Source organism: Cyprinodon tularosa, unplaced genomic scaffold, assembly GCF_016077235.1.
Source record: "Cyprinodon tularosa strain WSP-4 unplaced genomic scaffold, ASM1607723v1 ctg821, whole genome shotgun sequence".
In the NCBI taxonomy this organism is placed as follows: Eukaryota; Metazoa; Chordata; class Actinopteri; order Cyprinodontiformes; family Cyprinodontidae; genus Cyprinodon; species Cyprinodon tularosa.
The window spans coordinates 502752-515421 of NW_024039587.1; the positions used below are offsets into that span (position 1 = coordinate 502752).

The 12670-nt window shown below is 38.6% G+C and overlaps 1 protein-coding gene across 4 annotated transcripts in view; it reads right to left on the bottom strand.

Moving 5' to 3' along the window:
• znf800a (zinc finger protein 800a) overlaps window positions 1-11286 on the bottom strand; it is a 37192-nt gene extending 25906 nt beyond the window's left edge. Inside the window, exon 1 of one of the 4 annotated variants that reach the window (XM_038272287.1) lies at window positions 11027-11286. The gene's annotated coding sequence lies outside the window, so the exon portion shown is untranslated. Of the gene's footprint in view, window positions 1-9226; window positions 9536-11026 lie in introns of those variants that run through there. The other 3 variants (XM_038272286.1, XM_038272289.1, XM_038272288.1) reach the window with 3 other exon arrangements.
• Between the last annotated feature and the right edge of the window lie 1384 nt (window positions 11287-12670).

Sequence of the window (12670 nt, forward strand, 5' to 3'; positions counted from 1 at the left end):
ACTATAGCCACATTCATCAAATCACACCCACATATTCACAGACAATCATAAATCCAAACAAAGATAAGTAGGCAAATAGGCAGATCAACATTTTGACCTGGGGCAAAACAACTACCGGCAGCAGGAATCCAACCCTCAACCTTCAGATTGCAAGACAACTGTGTTACCCAGTTCCTGCAGTCACAAAGCTCATCTCTTTGAAAGAAGCAATCTACTAATCATCATTTCCACTTTCCTGTACCAGCTCTTTACTTTTCAAACTTCTTATTTTTGCAATATAATTTTTCCTTCATCAGATTCCCAAATTTTTATCTTGTGTAACACATTGATTAGTTTAAAGAAGTTAGTGGCAGCCAGCTAGTAACAAGTCCCCTACACGTTCCCTTGTTTTCAAGACAAATTTGATTCTTAAAAATGATCAAGTCATAAAAAAAAAATCATCCCCTTAATAAGGAAACTACATTTCTCCAGATTGGTGGTTTTTTAATAAGTCTGAACATGTTGACGACTGACTAAAGGTCCTAGCTTTCACCTAATGCATGCTGGAATACACTCCTTCCCTTTCATCCAGTTGCTTTTGGAAATGCATTTAGATGAGTGTTTTCAGCCTAATGAAAATCCCAGTGCATTAGGGAACATCTTGGTTAAACTGAGTTTTGAGCCACACTAAATGTGTAGTACTACCTGCATTCATAACATCAGTAAACAGTATTAGATTTATCTTGGGATCCTGAGTCTGATTTAGATGTACAGCAGCATCCAGAAGGTTGCAAATGCCAAGCAAAGACCACTAGGAGCTAATTACTTTGCTGAGAGGTATTTCATTAAAAAGTCTGACAAGCTGTTGGAAACTACCCCTCTACCCCCCCAACCCAGAGTCAACCATCTCAACACGAACAACACGGCAAGAGATGACTTATTTAAGGGCATTGATGAACCAGAAAGATTTAAAACAGATTTAGCCGCACATTCACCAATAATACACTAACACACATAACGCAAGGGACTCTACTATTTCCATGGCAACAAGACAGCCATAGTTATAAGTAGTGAGTCCTGTATGACTCAGGAAATAAAAGGATAGGTGTCCTGGGCTAAAACTAATAAGGAGTTTTTTGCTCAAAGAAACTAAAAATGTTATAATAATGGCATATTCCTCCCAAAGGAACAAAGGAAGGTCAAGTAATTTAAGTGGAATTAGATATAATAGACCTTTACAAATAACTACTGACTAAAAAAGTTCTACTAGTACAAATACTAACATAAAAGTTCAGATGATTAGCGGTAAAAAAAATAAAAATAAAAAAAAACCTGAATCAAATGAAACTTTTCTTTACCAATTCCGCTCAAGACAATTAAACAATTGCTGATCGGTGTAGCATTGGAAAGATGGCTCTTGCAGCAGAAAAAGATGAACTTAAAGATGGACATGGCTGCAATGGTGGATAAAACACAGATGTAAATTTTTTTTTTTTTTTTTATCTTTTTACAAATCAAATTCATATGCCATGGTTAAGGTGAGAAAATTTGTTGACAGTAAAAACATCATTAGTGCAATCCAGAAATCTAAACGTAATGCAGGAGGAGCAGGAGATCAGCCCAAACTTCCTGTCTGAACTTTAAAACCACCCATTCGGTGGTCACAGCAAACAAGTGGCAGAAGGAACTCTTAGGAGGAGACCTAAACTGAAACTTTCCACTTTCATGCCTTATATTGAACAAACCATTACAGTGGAACATAGTGATGGCAGCATCATGCTGTGGGAATACAACTCTTAGGCAGTTGTCATACTTTAAAGTTAAGTAATTGAGCTGTTGTAGCAATAGTCAAAGCATGCCAAGCAGCACTCACAATGATCAGAAACATATAGTGTGGAGGAGGAATTTCTAACTAAACCCGCTAATTTAAAATTGCAGGACAGCATATCTCTACACTGAGCCAAAGCCACAGTTGGTAGGGATAAGACTGAAGTTAAATACACAAGAAGAAAACCTTTTAGAGGCCGCGAATGATTTAAGGCTGTGGCTAATGTTCACCTCCCAGCAGGAACAGGACTAAACATCCATTGTTGGCTTCAATGTGAGGGTTTAGGCTAGGGGTCACCAATTAAAAATCAGCAGGGTCCGAATAAAGAAAATCAACCAGTAAACGTCTGGAGACATCATTTTTAATTATAATCTGTTACTTTAAACAGAAATCAACACTGAAATAAAATGTTTTTTATGCATCCATGATGCATAATATATATATATATATATATATATATATATATATATATATATATATATATATATATATATATAAAAAACATTTTTACATTTTAAATCTAAAGTGTTTTTTTGAAGTAGAGAACAACAATTGTTCAGTTTGGTATATAGACAATTTACTTACTCTCATATTTTATAAAAACACCTGAACTGATCATTTGTTTTTTTCTTTTTATGGCTTAATGAGAGCAGAGGGCTCTAGGCTGCCCTGCAAGGCTTTAACAAAGCAAAGTGACAAAGCAATTCTCAAGCCATTCCAGGCTCATTTGTGAGCTTATATATTCCCAAAAACTAAGACTGTTTAAATCATTGGATGCAAACTATTGGTACTTCAACATACCAGGAAGCAGATTTCTCATCTCTATCAAAATATTCATTTTACATTAAGAGGCTTAAAAGTTTCATCAAACCCAGACAAAACACCCAAGAGGACCTCTCACAACTTCAAAAGAAACTTCTCATCTCAGGCATGGATGAAGAGATGCTGAGTTTGGAAGCAGAGAACAAACGTAGTTCATACAAACCATGCGCGATCCGAATGATCCCCATCACAAAAATCCACAACAAAACAAAAATATTTGGGCAGAAAATGAACATATGCTGATGGTGGAGAGTTTTTAATGATGTCAAATTAAATTAAGCATTCATTTCCGCATGTTTTGCTCCTGAATTTAATAATAATATAGCGCATACTCTCCTTGAGCTCCAAGGAAGTCAGAGCGGAGCAAGACGGGAGGAACAGCAGAGGCTGTAGGCTTTGCTTTGCGTAGGAGGTCTGGAGCGCTACGGGGCGGAGCAGAGATGGAGGATGTGGGATTTCGGGTTTAGACACTGCCGTCGGACAACATGCGGTAATTTATAAAAGTTTGAGTCATGTTGGGTCCGGATTAGCCAGCAAGTGTGTCTGGATCCGGACCGTGGTCCACTAATCCGTGACCTCTTTTTTAGACCGTTGTGACAGCCCAGTCCAAACCTACGTAAATCTAAGTGGCAATCTGTGGAAAGACTTGATAGCATTCCATCCAATCTGATCGGTCTAGAGCTATGCAGCAAAGGAAATCAGGCAAAAGGACCCATGCTTCAATTGACTTGCATCTGTATGTAAACAAAAATGTACTTCTAATGAATAAAATAAGAATATGATGTATGCATATGTGAAAGACTTGGAAAACCAAGCATCCTTTCCAGTTTAAAATGATGCATTACATCAGTGGTCTCCAACCCTGGTCCTCAAGATCTACTGTCCTACAGATTTTAGATGCATCCCTGCTTCAACACAGCTGAATCAAATGAATGGCTTGAAAAGGTAATCAATCATTTGATTCAGCTGTGTTGAAGCAGGGATGCATCTAAAATCTGTAGGACAGTAGATCTTGAGGACCAGGGTTGGAGACCACTGCATTACATCATGTTGGACTGTCCCATTAAATATAGAATGGTGGTTATAATCCAAAATTATGAAAAAAAGAGTGGTATGAATACTTCTGTTAAGAACTTGGAAATTAAATGGGTTTCTACACCTTTCCAATAAACTAACTATAACACTATAACCAGCTCCCAGAGAGACCGACCATCTCACTATATGTATTATCTCACCGTTATGATTCATTTAATTCTAAATTTACACCACAACAGAGGCTACTCCACCAGCATCCAATATTTCACAAATACACCTAATATTAACTCCCATCTCCTGGGGTTTTGTTTGTCTGAGCCAGAAAATAAACGTACTGGTGTTCTGACCATTTTTAAGCAACTGTTGTTTTACAAGGCCAATCATCTGCTGTAGCTCCGAGCCAAGAGAGGACATTATCCAGAGAGGATGGGAAAGGCATCCGTGTCTTTGCTGTGCAGAAAATAAACGTCACCCAACAAACATATTTCATTTGAACTGTGTGCTTATGTTTACCTCAGCATATTAATGTATCAATAACAGTTAAACTGTTTGTTTGGTGTTAGAGCTAAAAGATGTGTGGCAGCAATCAGTGTCCTCTGATATTTATTTCCTGCGGCTGAGCAGAGGCAGCCTGACAGGACGATATGCTCTGACATGATGCTGACAGCTGGCAGACACACCAGCGATACCAGCTGGACACAGGACCATACAGACAGCGCCATAGCCAACTGGTACACATCCACAGGGCTTGGTATTACAAACGCTCTGCGCTCAGTCACTAAATGCTGCTGTTTAGGCATTATTCTTGTGATGTGATGGCAAGTTTACATCAGCAATGCAAATGTATTTGCTGCAAGTGCAGATAGGGATGATTTGATATATGGATACTTCTAGTAGTTATGTAAACATGTCTACTGTATATATCTTAAATTCACATACAATCTATAAGCAGCCTCATGTGTGAACAAAGATGCAATATGCCAAATATGATCACGTCGCCTACATGTAAAGTTTGAAGTGAAAGGTGACTTCCTGAGACTAAAAATAAAACACAGATGTGAAAGTGTTGTAAAAATGTAATAACTACAATCCAGGTGTGGTCAGATGTTTACATAACTTTTAAAGGCCACAAAAGTATTTCTAGCTTTTTTTTCTTCTAACAACTTTTCTGAATTGATTGTAAAAAAAAAAAAAGGTTACCTATGCACATTTTAAAAACTATTGTTGATTTGTTTTGATCTAAAATTACACAAATAGACATACATACATACATAAATATACATTTTATATATATATATATATATATATATATATATATATATATATATATATATATATATATATATATATAGAAATTGGAGAAATTGGTCTGTTTGGTATCACGGCCCGAATTAACTTCTAAACTGTGATCCAGTTTGTCTAGCTGCTGATTTAGGGTAATGTTAGAGAATCTTTAATCAATCCTGTTTTTTTTTTTTTTATTATTATTTAAGATAAGATGGACTTCATTGATCTCACAGTGGAAAAATTCACTTGTCACATCAGTTCAATAGTCAAAAAGAAGGTGCCAAAATGAGGAAAAGGTGTATGGTCTATAAACAGTATATACACTGTGTCCATATATATATATTAGGGGTGGAACAGTGCACAAAATCCACGGTTTGGTTCGGTTCGGTTCACAGTTTCGTGGTCACGGTTTTCGGTTCAGTATATGTTGATTGTTAAGAAAATCTATCATGTCTTGTATGGTCAGGTTAAAACTGAAAGACATGTTGGTCGTGGTGCTGTTAGCATAAACAACATGTGTTGCACAATGCTTGCACACTGTTGCACTTTTATCCACAACTTTCTTTCCGCCGTCATCGTAGGTCACTCTAAATGCAAAGTGGTCCCATACAGCAGACCTATAAAGTGCTGCTGGCGCGTCTTCCAACTCCTGTTCTTTCCCACTCGCCATACCCACACAATTCTCCACAACAACAGATGTTTTTCTGCTACAGCCAGCTTCGCTTCTTCTTCTTGTTTACTAGTGGTGGGTGGCTTTGGTTGCAGTACCGCCACCTTCTGCTCTAGAGTGTACACGCTTCGCCTATGAGAAAAAGGAGCAGCGCATGAACCGAACGCAACGCATGCGGTTCGAACCGGGACAGTCGAACCGGACGGTTCGGACGGGTTCATAAACCGTTCCATCCCTAATATATATATATATATATATATATATATATATATATATATATATATATATATATATATATATATATATAGATAGATAGATAGATAGATAGATAGATATATAATTATATATAGTCTCTTCTTTAATAGGATTATTGCATAGGTTACTGGACAATGTCTTAGGCTGTCTCAAAAGTAACCTACTAAAGCACATTAGTTGTTACTAAGGGCAAAAACTTGATACATCTTCTCTGAAAATTAAACTTTTCTCAAAAAGACATCCAACTTGTCTCTTTGAGCAGCTCAACATGTCTGCTTTGGTCAGCACCTTCCCAGTCTTATGTTGTCTTAAGACTTATTTCATGCTGGACCTCAGTGCTGCTGTCCCATCAACATTTTTTCTTTTTGTGTGAAGGTGACAGTTTAGTTTTAAGAAGTTGAATTGTGAACAATCATTAGTTGATCCAACTGGTTCCTAAACAGGTATTAAAGTGTTCTATAAAGAAGTAAAATGGGATACATTTAAGCACATTAACTTGAAAATTGCTTTAAATTTCTGAACTTGTCTTATAGCTGTTATATGAAACCAAACAAGTCCTTTAAAACAAAAAGTTTGTGGAAACTCAGAATATTTGTATCCAATTACTGTGTTTAATATTCAAGGTAAATTGAAATAAAACTAACCGCCTTGTGATCATTAGAGCCCCATCCCATAAAAAACGCATGCATCTAACTGGAGTCCATGCTAAAAGGTGTACACCAACTTATACTACCGAGTATCACTGGTCACATGATCCTCACATTTCTTTAACTTTCCGTTTTTATCTGATCAAAGTTCACTTTACTGAAAGAGATAGTCTCAAGAAAGTTCAAAGTCAGCTCTTTTGTTTTTACTTTTATCATATGATTAAGAAGAATATTGGGGATCTATCACATAAACAGACTTATGCTGGAACTTATCATGATAGTTGCATAAAAACTCCTGCAAAAATTGTTGAGGTGATTTACACTAAATCCAGCATAGAGCAACATAAAGAGATGCAGCAGCAGAGGATGTATGAGAGGAGCGCAGACACATTTAAATAAATATAGCCCTGGGATGTGCATAATGGGCATTTTCAGGCCAGGTGTGGATTCACAGTTCAGAAAAAAAAAAAAAAGAATTCACACCGAAAGAAATTAAACACAGATGCTGTATTTTAAGAATATCAAAAAGCAAAGAAAGCAGCAATAATTCATATCACTGTTCTGACAGCAGATTTGAGAAGAAGTTCTCTAACTTCTATCACTAGGAAGAAAAAAGTAGCCATTTTTGCAACAGAGTTTTAAGTTGTACCAAAAACTAAAATTCCCCTTCACCACCGACACAGTGGCATATCAGACCAGCTCGGCTGTTTAATTAGAGTGCAGGCTGAACAATTAGCTGACCTACAAACTGAGAGCCAGATGCTGATTTTCTATCTGCCTGGCTGAGTGGATCTTTCACCACATGCGCTTCTCTTTGCTTTGCAGACTAGTTCTGGGACCAGTAGGTTAACAGGCTTGTTGAATTACTTCACCCACACTTGGGCCTTACAAGCTGACTCAGTGACTGAACCCAATAATACATCATTAAACTGACTGAATCACACAATGACATCAGTGGACTGCTGCAAACCAAATACTGATGACTTAGAGACTTAAGCCAAGAAGAAGCAGGACGTCCTTGCTGCAATCAACTTAACTAAAGGGGGGAAAAAGGTCAGCTAATTCTAGCAAAAATATAAACAGTGCAAATAAAGTATCAGCATTACAAATTAAAAACATGTTGCTACTTATTACGTCACATGTCCAATTTCCTCTATCAAGCTAAATTGATTCTCTCTGTCATAGTTCAAGCTAAGAATCCTCCACCAAGAATGCAAGAGTACAGACTTCTCCCAATGGTATCATACTATATTTGCAAACTCCAATATATTTAGGAGATTTGATACAACAGACTTTCAGCAAATAATTGTGAATAAAAGGAAAATAATGCATTTTTAACAATGTTTACCATTAAAAATCTAAATAAATCTGAAAATGCATCATTATTCTGTTCAGTGAACAAGCCGTTTGGATAACTACTTTTTGTTGCAATTAAAGCTGCAAGTCTTTAAGTGTGCCTCCTCCAGCTCTGAATACTTAAAAGATATACTTGTTTGTTATTCTTCTTTTCAAAATAGTCCGACGTTAATAAGACATGAAGGTAGTGTCTATGACAGCAAAAACCTAGTCCTGCCACAGGTTTAGGCTTGGACTTTGAACTGTTCTAAGAAATAAACAACTTTGGATCTAAAACATTTAATTTTCAATCTAGCTGCTTCGGGATAAAAAGCCTTACTACCTCCTAATACTGGTTTTCTTCCAGGATTTGTAAGTATTTAGCTCCACCCATCTGATCAGCTTTGGTTGGATTCCTTGTCTATGGTGAGAAAAGCCATCCCCACAGCATGCTACTGCCACCACAATGTTTCACCATGGAGGTGATGTGTAGTGTTTCTTTTTCTCTGTTAAATATAGTCATTGGGGCAAAGTCAAAAAGTTCAACTTATCTTTTGTTTATAAACTTCTTCAACTTGTTTGAAGTGTCCTCTACATGGCTTGGAAACAGACCAAGTTTCTATAGGTTTAATCCAGATGTTTTGGTAAGTTTGGAAAAGTGAAACTCTCTTTCCACTCAATTATGATTTATAATTCAACCCTGCTTTAAACTTTCCTCAAGTTTATCCCTTGTTTTTTGTATTTATGACTATATCTGTTGAATAAAGTCATAACAACTGTAATTAAATAGAGATTATTTACATTACAGATGGATTTATTTGGAGACCTCTGCGGGGAGATGGTTGCACTGTATCTTGTTTAGGAGCTTAAAGGTTAAAATAGCTGGGTTAAATGCATGCCACACTTTTCAGATTTGATTTGCATAAAATCAGGCAACTTAATGCTAATTTCTGTTTCCATTAAACATTCAATAACATTAATTATGACTTAAGGCCATAACATGAATAAAGTTCAAGTTCAATAATTATATTCAGAGGATGCAAAGTGAGTTTCCTTCCCCACCAATTGTCACAACATATAGGTTTAAAGTTTAAGGTTATAAAGCTAGAAAAAAGATACAGCATAACTGTTACAACTATATATTAATGCATATGTCTGCATCTTGTTATTTGAAATCAGATTGCCATGTTTAAATAAACTTGCGTTGGAGAATTTCTAGATTTCCCACTTCCTTTTCGGTTCAGTTGTTCAAACCATGCGCAGTTCCCAAAAGCGCATCGACAACAAGTACAACCTTCCTGGATAAAAAGCGCCCCGTTCATTTTCACAGCAGAAACTTGTGGCACGTCGCGAATCAAACAAACATACAGGACATTTAAATGAAAAATGAGCGATCCAAGGTTCGAGTAATAAAACATCCATGTCATCTCTCTGGTAATAAAGGCTTTACGGTCATATAATCGCGATCATGTGGATCCAGCGTCTTCTTAGAGGCCACATGCACCGATCACAATGAGGGGAGAACAGGACAGATATGTGCTTCTCCTCTCCGACTGGCCTCCGTAGCAGGTTTAGTATCCGCTTACGCATCCCGACCAGAGCGATGGAAAGCCCAGCAAACCAGGATGATCTTCCGCGTTGATACGGAATCCCACGCCGGTGCACTGCCCTGGACTCGCGGCGCACTGGCGACCGCTCCTCGCGTCTATTGGTTCCCTTTTCAGATGGGGCAGCGTCAGCACACACAAACATTCTCCATTTGCAACTCCATCGCCCCCCATGGGCGTGAGAGGCCCGCGGGCTGTGACGCAAATGACACTGGGTGATTTGCAAATGACAGATCGGTTACAATTCCGCGCGATCCTTTCCGATTTCCCTCTTATTTGACGCAAACGTATCCATCCGATGATGGGGTTTCGGGCTAGTCAAGCGGCGATCAGGTTGCATAACTCTCAAAACTTAATAAAAATGTGCACGGGGGAGACGGGTTTCACCTGCGTTTGCAGCGCACTTCTGTGGCACAGGAGGAACTAAAGCAGAGCGGATGCACAGGCAAACCCAGTGGCCTCGCTGTGCTGGATGTGTGGTGGCCAGAGCGAGGACGCATACACGTAGCTGTCGGAGTGGGGACTTAGGGCTACATTCATAGGCCATAAAGGGCCCGCTTGAATACTATTGTGCTCTTTTATCCTAGAGTCCTCAACTATTTACAAAAGGCTGGCCAACAACGAGCCGAAAAGAGGAGAAAAAAAGAAACAGATCGCGTTGAAACGCTCCGCGGCGGTTACAGCAGCTGCCACCGTTTCTCTGCGCAAAGCAACACAATCATTGCGCAGCGCCTGGACTTCCCCATGCAGTTTAGAGAAAAAAAGTCTGCGATTCATCCAGGGGACTTTTTATTTCCACCTCATTCAGCATGTCCTCGTTTGGTTCAGCTGTAAAATCCAGAGCGCAGGGGCAGGTCGCCGTTTCTCATGGCACCCCCCCGAATATAACCCCCCCACGAAAATCTCCTTTTACACGCTTATATTGTTGCTGCTATTCCCAACAACAAAGGAGCAGCTTTATTTGATCACAGGAAAACGCCAAGGATATAATGCACCTTTTCAAGCCGTGTGAGAGAGAGGCCCCTCGGAACGATTGCAGCATGGCAGGGGAGTGCGGCGTAAAACCGAGCTAACCCGAGTGATTTACACACAAAGATCCGATGCGGATCCGCCACAAATACATCCATCAACGTCGTGGGGATGACGCTAAACCGTCCGAGGTCTTTTGGATGAGCCGTGAGTCGGTGCAAAACGCTGCGTTTTGCGGCTCCGTGCCACCTTTTCCAAGAAGCAGCTTGGCGCACAGGACCGGTGACCCTTCCATCTTTGCGCGTCCTTCCACGGAGCCAAAACGCGAAAATTTCCACCGTCCAGCGCTTTATTATCGAATAAAAGACGTCGAAGTACGCGATTTACGCCTTCGAGGAAGTGGGCGCTTCGTCGGTGTGCTGCTACAAGTCCCTGAAACTACTCCTCTGCCCGCCGCGGCCAAGCAGAAACAAGAGGGCGATGACGCCATTTTCTGCAAAAACAACCACGCTCGGGAAGCCAGAGCGAAGAGGATTTAACCCGCTCCGCAGCTCTCCATTCCCGCTGAAACGCTTCTAAAACAGCTCCTTACCTTGTAACGTAAAGGTGGGAAGCAGAATAAAGGGTTTTAGGTGGTAAACACCGCGGTTGTTGAGGCTCGGACTCCGGAGGTTGTGGATCTCGCCTCCCAGCGTCCCCGGTTCTCTCTGAACAAGTTCCTCTCCGAGCCGCTGTCTTTGTGCACCCAGAGGAGCCACTCGGTATGAAACCAGCCTCTGCGCAAAGGTGCACTCTCTGCGTCCGATTTCAGTAGGAAATTTCCGCTATTTCGGACCGAGGCTTCGAAAACAAGAGAAAAACGACGCATATAAATTCAAAAAAAGTTAAACCAACGGCCCCGCTTCAAACTACAGCCGCATTTGTTGGGCTGATTTGTCGCCCAAAACGCGCAACCTTTTGAGGACACACGTCTCTTCACTAAAGTTCACCATGGAAATGCAAAGTATGACAGGCGGTGCGAAACCTTTGATAACTTATTCCATCAAATAAAGCAATTAATGCCAAAAATGCAGTTAGATTTCAGGTTTTTACCAGACTTTGGGAATCAGAAACAGAAGTGATAATCACATAAAAGAGGCAGAAATATATATATCGCAAGTTTAAAACACGCAAAAGTAAAATTACTAAATTATAATAAATAAAGCCAATAAAAACAAAATATAAAGTGAACTATTTGAACTTTTCATTTTCTTTCAAATAGTTTCAGACTATAATATATTTCTGTATATTTAGTTATTGATGGATGGAAATTGGTTTGCGTTTGTAAAGTGGAGAGAAAATCACAGCTAAAAAAATAAATTAAAATGTAAAAAGTTTTCACCCTTAGCATAATACTGCTTCCACCATGCTTTCATGTGTTTTCAGAGGGGTGTTAGTTTCTGCCACAACATTAATCAAAGGGTCTCACATGTTTACTTTCTCCTACTTTTCTCTTTACTTATAGAAAACATGTATAAATATTGATTGCTTGTTACAAACAAGTATTAGTTGTACTGTCAACAGAAGTAGCTCTTGGTTTTTACAGCTTTTCTAGATGTATAGTCAACCTCTGTGCCTCTTCTTTGATTAATGTTCTTACTGTCCCGCCAGACAATTAAGAATTTCTCTTTTTAAATTCAGAATGATGGGCAGAGATAGTGAGAGACTTAAATATTTTTGTTCTGTCTTGGTTTTCTTTTATATATATATATATATATATATATATATATATATATATATATATATATATATATATATATATTTGAGGAAACAGGTCTTACATCAAGAAAATACAAAAATTTCATCATTTTCTCAATGGGCAAACTTTAAGTCAAACCAAATCTAAAGGCCATTACATATAACACACATGTATTGAATCGACAAAAATCTAAATAAACTCACAAAAACACAAACCTGTGCACAGATAAGGGGTGGGGGTATTATTCTGAAGGCAAGGTCTGAAGCGATTAACAATATTCCATAAAGGAATCCTATTTATTTTTTGAATATTTACTTGTTTCTTTTCATTGCAAAATGTATTTTCTCCATTTTAAGAAATGATAGAACATTGTGAAACCACTGAGATATTAAAGGTGCTTTAGGAGAAAGCTTAATTTTTTGTCTGGCATTAAAGGATGTAAAAGTCAATATTTGGTGTGAAAAGGATCTGTTAAGATAGACTTTACTGGGACACCAA